The following is an 8,368-nucleotide window of genomic DNA, read 5'->3' on the forward strand; positions in this document are numbered from 1 at the left end:
AACAGAGCCCTGATCTGTTCAGATGTGCACCTCTCCTCTCTACAGCCTTAGAGCTTCTGGAGACGCTGACCTCCACTTTGACGGGTGGACACTGATTAATATCAGTAGTGCTTATCAGACTTTTTGATCTCAGGCCCCTTTACAATCTTAAAAAGTATTGAGAGACCTAAAGAAGGTTTGCTTATGTGGGCTGTATCTACTGATACTTACTGTTTTTGACCCTAAAATTCAGAAATTAAAAAACTATTAATTAATTTAAAGCTATCAACATATGGGAGGCTAAGGCATCCATACGGATCAAATGAGCCCATGTGTTTGAGACCAGCCTGGGCAACACAGCAAAACGCTGTCTGTACTAAAAACACACACACAAAAAATACCTGGGCGTGGTGGCACATGCCTGTAGATCCTCCCGCTTCGGGAGGCTGAGGTAGGAGGCTGAGGCGGGAGGCTGAGGTTGGAGGCTGAGGTGGGAGGCTGAGGTGGGAGGATCACCTCAGTCCACAGAGCCAAGGTTGCAGTGAGCAGGTTCATCCATTGCATTACAGCCTGGTGATGGGAGTGAGACCCTGTCTCAATAAAAAAAAGATAACAACGTATAAGCCCATAGTATGTTAATCTGATTAATATATTTTAATTAAAATAACTATATTTTCAAAAAACTTTAGTAAGTGTAGCAGTATTGTTATGCATTTCTGCAAGTCTTTTTACTGCCCAGCTTCATAGAGGACAGCTGGAGTCTCATATCTGCTTCTACGTTCAATCTGTTGTGAGCTCACACATCGTGCAGTCTCTAAAACTTTGTTGTAAGAGAATGAGGAAGAAAAAGGGGATAATATTATGAAAATAATTTTGGCCTCATGGACCCCTTAAAGGGTCTCAGGGCTTCCAGGGGCCTGAAACCACACTTTGAATGGTGACCCCATTCCCTTTGCTAGTGATTGGTTCAGGAGTGGGCTAGTATGCTTTTCTTCGGGAGCATGAATTTTCCCAAAGCAAACCAGCATCCTCTCCTGATTCCTCACTGGTCAAAATTAATTTTTGCTCCCAAAGGAAAGCATGAGAATTATGTTATTTTGTCTGTACGTGACATCAGGAAATGCTTCAGTGATTTTTCTTCCAGCCTGAGGATGACGTCAGCCCATGTGAAAAGCAAAGGCGAGGGATGGTGTGCAGGCCACGCTGGTGTCTCAGGGGCCATGCCTGGAGCTCACCCTCGCTGTGTGAGAGAGAAAATTGATTTGGAGAAGGCACGTTAACAAAATTTGGTATGAGGAAGTACAGGTACTACACGCACCATACCCTAAAATGAGGACTGGGGTGAGTGCAGGTAGTAGGAATCGAGAATCCTGCTGTTCCAGGCTGGGAAGCTGGTGACAGTGTTATGTGGTTGTGAATTAATGGATCCCACTATTTTCCACTAGACTTGGGGATGGTAAGTGCCCATTGAGAGCACTAGGGGAAATGGTTGAACACTTAGGATATTAGTGTGCATCGGCTATTATTTTGGTGGCGTTTGGTAGAGTCCTGTAAGAAAGAGATAAGCTTATTCCTGTCTTAAAGAAGAGAAAGCAGGAATCTTATCTGCAGAAGATATTGGGACCCAGAAAATATGTACTAGCCAGGTCTCTCTTAAATACTTTCCTTTTTTTTTTTTAAATTTGAGATGGAGTCTCACTCTGTCACCCAGGCTGGAGTGCAGTGGCATGATCTTGGCTCACTGCAACTTCTGCCTCCTGGTTTCAAGAGATTCTCCTGCCTCGGCCTCCTGAGTAGTTGGGATTACAGGTGAGTGCCACCACACCCAGCTAATTTTTGTACTTTTAGTAGAGATGGGGTTTCACCATATTGGTCAGGCTGGTCTCGAACTCCTGACCTCATGATCTGCCTGCCTCGGCCTCCCAAAATGCTGGGATTACAGGCGTGAGCCACCGCACCCTGCCTTAAACACCTTCCTTTAAGCTTCTCCACAGACACACTGGACAGGCTTTGTTAAGATCAGCTTGGTGGTGGTGACTTCCTGCCTGAGAATATTCTGGATTGCCTCTAGGCAGAGGTCTTTAAAGTAGCTCCAGGGAGAGGGGCGGAACCCAAAGGCCAATGATCAGGAGACTCAAAGCACATATATCCAGACAAAGTCTTTGACCCATGCTCAATAAGCCATGGAACTGACCAGAAACACATGGAGGGAAGCCTATTTACTAGCCATGATATTTTTATTCTGTAGGGCAGTCCCCACACCTTGAACCTGTGGTTGCTAAAGTCCTTTTAATTAATTTATTATTGTGATCGTTTTGAGATGAGATCTGTCTTGCCCTGACTGGTCTCAAACTCCTGGGCTCAAACGATTCTCCTACTTGTTTTTAATTTTTCTCACAGTTTTGTAAGTTTTGGGAAGGGAGCTTAAGTTTTAACATTTTGAGATTTTCTGTATAAAGTCTGCATTTATCCTAATTATCCTTAATTATTTTGCAGATTTTGATATTATTGTATCTCTGCCTTTTTCTTAGTACGAATTTTTTTTTAAATCTCTTTAAACTTTGACCAAGATTCTGGCTGATCTCAAAGAATGATGGAATTTTAAAGCCAGAAAGGACCTGATATGACTATTCTCTAGTATTGGTTAAGTGAGCTGCCTTATAAACTCATAAAGAGTGAGTTTACTGGGCCAGGTGCAGTGGCTCATGCCTGAAATGCAAGCACTATGGGGGGCTAAGGCGGTCAGATCACCTAAGGCTGTGAGTTCGAGATCAGCCTGATCAACGTGGAGAAACCCTGTCTCTACTAAAAATACAAAATTAGCTGAGTGTGATGGCACATGCCTGTAAACTCAGCTATTTGGGAGGCTGAGGTAGGAGAATCACTTTAATCCGGGAGGTGGAGGTTGTGGTGAGCCGAGATGGCGCCATTGCACTCTAGCCTGGGCAGCAGAGCGAGACTCCGACTTAAAAAAAAAGAGTGAGTTAGTATACTTCTAATACAATATTTTGTATTGTAATGAGTATGAGTAAACCCACTCACAAAGAGTGAGTTTATTTAGTATACTTCTAATACAACTTTTATGTACCAAAATTATCTTTGGATGCAGTTTTCATGAAGATAGCTAGTACATAAGCTGGTGTTAATCTGCCCTCCAGCTGACTTCTGGTAACAGTCCTCTTTTTTTCTGCCTTAATGTCGTCTTCCTGGTGAAACTGACCATCAGTAGAGGATAAGGGTGCACTCTCTGTAGTGGCTATATCCCCCTTCATAACTCTAACACTGGTCTGAGCACAGGATATACTTAGTGAATGTTTATCCATGAATGGGCTAAATGAATGGAGGCGGCCCAATTCATGAGACTCGTCCTCCTTTATGGTGAGAGATAAATAACACGCAAATTCCAGAAGCAGCAATAAGGATACCATTCCAGTAAAGAGAAGAGACTTGTTTCCGGCCAGCATCTGCCAAAGTTGGTCCAGGAAAGAGGACAGCGATCATGATGATTTCTCAGAAAATGTTTTGTGCAGGCACAGATACAATTGCCCTGGGAAACAAAACCAAAGGTGCAGAGGCCAGGGGTCTTTCTGACCACCTTCCTTTTCCCCTACTCCAACTTTTCCCCTCTCTTCCCAGGCATGCTCATCAGCAGTGCACCCCAAGGTATGGCTCCAAGTCCAGGAAGCTTTGGAACTTGGAAAGGGCCTGAATCAGTAGGACAGAAGAAAACAGAGGCAACGTCCGGAGGCCTTGAATGTTACGCTGCAGACCTGGATTAGTTGTAAATTGTCTGTTTCCTTGCTAATGAAGAGAGGCAGAGGCTCACATGGAAAAGTGGAGACTTCAGAAATCATGTGTACAAAACTTTGGGAGCCCTCAGAAAGTCGTAAGAGATACTCTTTGGAGCAAACATCTGCTGATGCGAAGTTTTCAACAGAAATAAATAGAATGGAGGTGCTGTACAAGAGGCCAGTGAAGACCAGTGTTCTCAATGTAATGAGGTCTGAGAAAGTAAAAGAAAGTCTCTCAGTGTCCGGTTAACATAGGCTGGTTGATTTAGTTTTGATTCTTCAACAAGTTTTCTTGTCTTCTGCTTAAGGGCCATCAGTGTGACCGTTTCTGAGAGATCGGCTCATCCTGGCTGAATTAAGGAGGACAACAAGCATAAAAATAATGCAGGAAGGAGAATTGCTTGAACCCAGGAGGCGGAGGTTGCGGTGAGCCGAGATCATGCTATTGCACTCCAGTCTGGGTAACAACAGCGAAACTCCGTCTCAAAAAAAAAAAAAAAAAAAAAATCATGTAGGAATCTGGACTGATTCCTAAGAAAGCGTCAAGTGTTGAATAAGTCTGTTATAGATCACACTTAGCTGAAACCCTCAGCACTTGGGATGGAATTTTTTTTATTAATCAAGATGGTAAATGTTGAACTCTTCCAGTTTTTTGTGTTTATAAAATTATGACTGATACTAACTCTTTTTTCCTGTCCACTTATGGAAGGCTTGAAGAAATTGAGGGTGACATTTAGTTTGACGGTGTATAGAGGGGAAAGTAGTGAGAGGGCAAAAGAGTTCCTGCACTCCCTTGAGTTCAAAGAGGAAACTGAAGCTCATTATCATATAATTATAGGGAATATTGGGGGCAGCATCGACACAGTCTCAGAGGCTCACATGTGGCCACCAGATGTAGTTTCTATGAGATCTGAAAAGCAGTATTGTGTCTGCATAATTAGAAATGACCTCAAGTTATTTATGCCCTCTGGGCCTCACTTTTCTCATATGCAAAAGGAGAGGGCTGACTGGGACAATTTATTCTCTACTCAAGCTATACATTATGCCACCTGGGCAGTTACAAAATATAACAATATAACAGGCTGCACCACAGGTGAGTGATTGGAAAATGATTCTGGATTCGGAATCTGCAAATAACTCAAGTGGAAACCAGGCATCAGTGTTTTTTAAAAGCCCCACAGGTTATTCTTAAATGCAGCCAGGTGGACAACCACACACCCAGGTGATCTCTGGTCTCATACAGCAAAAGCTTCCAAAGTTTACAGCTAATGGATAGCTGAATAATAGCACTGCATTGCAGTCATTTCTCCAGTTTGTAATGGACCTCTGAAGGGACACCTGTAGGAATGTGCTTATTTTATAACTGATGACAAGCAAGGATGCGCTTTTTAAAAAGTTTGGAGGGGCTTGATTTCAACTTGGGCCATCTAGCTACACTAATTCTTTTCCATGTGGGGGTGTACCCATGAATATGCTTCGTGTGGCCTGGAAAATGGTATGGTCGGAAAAGCATAACTGATTTAAGAAAGGCTTGATAGACCGGGTGCAGTGGCTCAAGCCTGTAATCCCAGCACTTTGGGAGGCCGAGGCGGGTGGATCACGAGGTCAAGAGATCGAGACCATCCTGGTCAACATGGTGAAACCCCGTCTCTACTAAAAATATAAAAAAAATTAGCTGGGCGTGGTGGCGTGTGTCTGTAATCCCAGCTACTCCGGAGGCTGAGGCAGGAGAATTGCCTGAACCCAGGAGGCGGAGGTTGCGGTGAGCCGAGATCGCGCCATTGCACTCCAGCCTGGGTAACAAGAGCGAGACTCCATCTCAAAAAAAAAAAAAAAAAAAAAAAGAAAGGCTTGATAATTTGGTTAATAATGCAAGCAAGGAACTTTCAGGAATAATTCTCTAGGCCATCAAATCATCTATCCACCCGAAATGTTTACTGAATGGCTGCTTTTTCTAGAAGATGTTGTCCCAAGTGTATTCTTTTAGATTGCTCTGGGAGCTCTCTCGAGCTCCTGTCAGAGAGATTCTACTGAAGAGAGACAGTCATGCTTCCGTGCTGGGACCGCTTTTCTCCTCCTCTGATACTGCCCACGTTTTACAGTGAAGATAGCACAGATCCACCTCTGCTCCCACGCAGGCACTTCTGTCTCTAGCGTCAAAACAGTGACAGCTAAAGTTGATGAGGTTATTGTGTGCCAGGCATTGTGCTGGTTTTTTGTTTTGTTTTGCTTTTTTTTTTTTTTTATGGTTTGTATTACCTCTTTTTTTTTGACTCAGAGTCTCGCTCTGTGGTCCAGGCTGGAGTGTATCAGTGCAAGCTCAGCTCACTGCAACCTCTGCCTCCCGGGTTCAAGTGATTCTCCTGCTTCAGCCTCCCGAGTAGCGGGGACTATAGGCATGCGCCACCACACCTGACTAATTTTTGTGTTTTAAATAGAGACGGGGTTTCACTATGTTGGACAAGCTGGTCTCAAACTCCTGACCTCAAATGGTCCACCCACCTCAGTCTCCCAACGTGCTGAGATTACAGCCGTGAGCCACCGTTCTCAGCCTGTATTACTTCATTTAATCCTCCCAGCCACTCTAGGAGCAGGCTGTATTCTATTATTACTCTGGACTGAATATTTGTGGCCTCTCCCCACCCAAATTCATATATCAAAATCCCAATTTCCTAATGTAATAGTGTTTGGGGGTGGGGCCTTTGGTTGGTAATTGGGGTTAGATGAAATCCTGAGGGTAGAACTCCAATGATGGGATTAATTCCTTTGTAAAAAGAGGAAGAGACACGAGATTGCTCCTGAGAATGTAACTGGGAAGAGGGCCCTCACCAACAGCCTGACCATGCCGGCATCCTGATCTCAGATTTCCAGCCTCTGCAATTTAACAAACAGCTTTTCACTGTTAAAGCCACCCAGTTATGATATTTGTTACAGCAGCCTGAGCTGACCAATATGAGTTTTTTGTTTGTTTGTTTTTTGAGACAGGGTCTTGCTCTGTCACCCAGGCTAGAGTGCAGTGGTGTGAGCACGGCTCACTGCAGCCTCAAACTCCTGGGCTCAAGCGATTCTCCAACGTCAGTCTCCCAAGTAGGTGGGACTACAGGTGCACACCACCATGCCCAGCTAAATTTTTTTGTATTTTTTGTAGAGCTGGGTTTCACCATGTTGCCAAGGCTGGTCTCAAACTCCTGGGCTCAAAACAATCCATCTGCCTCTGCCTCCCAAAGTGTTAGGATTATAGGTGTGAACTACCTGTAATTATTTTTATAGGTGAGAAAACAAGGACTTAGAGAGGTTAGTTAACCTTAACCCGTCCAGAGTCATAGGGTTAAGAAATGAGAGTCAGAACACCAACCAGGAGGCCAGGCATGGTGGCTTATACCTGTAATCCCAACACTTTGGGAGGCCAAGGCAGGCAGATCATGAGATCAAGAGATCAAGACCATTCTCGCCAACATGGCAAAACCTCGTCTCTACTAAAAATACAAAAATTGGCTAGGAGTAGTGGCATGCACCTGTAGTCCCAGCCACTCAGGAAGCTGAGGCAGGAGAATTGCTTGAACCCGGGAGGTGGAGGTTGCAGTGAGCCAAGATTGTGCCACTGCACTCCAGCCTGAGTGACAGAGCAGGACTCCATCTCAAAAAAAAGAAAAAAGAAAAAAAAAAAAGAACACCACCAAGGACTCTGACTCCCCAAGCTGTACTTTTGTCATTTCCCACAGCCCAGAATGGCTTCTCGCTCAGATCGTCTAGCTGCCTCCCATCCAAGCCCGCTTGTCAGGTTCCGATTCGAGACTCCCCATGAGACCCATTCCGGTTTCTCAAACCTGGCCTGAGTTTGCCTCCTGCACTGCTCAATGTCCGTTTCAATGATGGACTTTTCATGTTGCAGGCTTGCCTCCATCCATGTGCTATAAGCCTCCTGAGGGCCTGGACTTAGCTTTCTCTTCCCTCCACTGCCCGGCTCAGGGCTAGACCCACCGCATGTTTTAGGACATAATTGAATAAATGAATAGACTGACAAATCTAGGTTCCTGCTTCCAGAGAATCACCAAAACACCAAGTACATCCTTACCATTGATTAATTTGTCATGTTTATTGGGCTCTTATTGTGAGCCCGGATAAGAGCTCCTCCCACATTTTCTCTAAGCATTTTCTCTTCCCCAGTTCTTTTTAAGTTGCCCCAACATGTACTTTTCTGCCTTATAAAATCAAAGGAGCAGTTGAATGCAGACTTCGTTTTCTGAAATGTGTGCTTTGTATTACAAAAGAAATCTTAGTAAGTCTGAACAGACAAATGTCAAAATCACGACCCAGAGAAGCGACGCAAATTGCCCAAAGTCATATGGCCAGTAAATGTCAAAGCCAAGGTTAGACTGTGGGCCTCTGACAAAGTTCAAATCCTTTTTCTCGGTACTGGGAAATGTCTCCACTTTGAGTGGCAATTAGCAGAGCAGGGCCTTTGACTGGTGTGCTTTGCTGGATTTCTACCCTGGGTTATCTTAGTGCCTCCCCAGGCCCTGGATACAGAGAGCACCCCACTTGGCATGTGTGATGTGGGCAAGTTACTTCAATCTTATTTTTCTCTGCAAAATGAT

This window comes from Callithrix jacchus, chromosome 9 (genome assembly GCF_049354715.1).
Source record: "Callithrix jacchus isolate 240 chromosome 9, calJac240_pri, whole genome shotgun sequence".
Classification (NCBI taxonomy): Eukaryota; Metazoa; Chordata; class Mammalia; order Primates; family Cebidae; genus Callithrix; species Callithrix jacchus.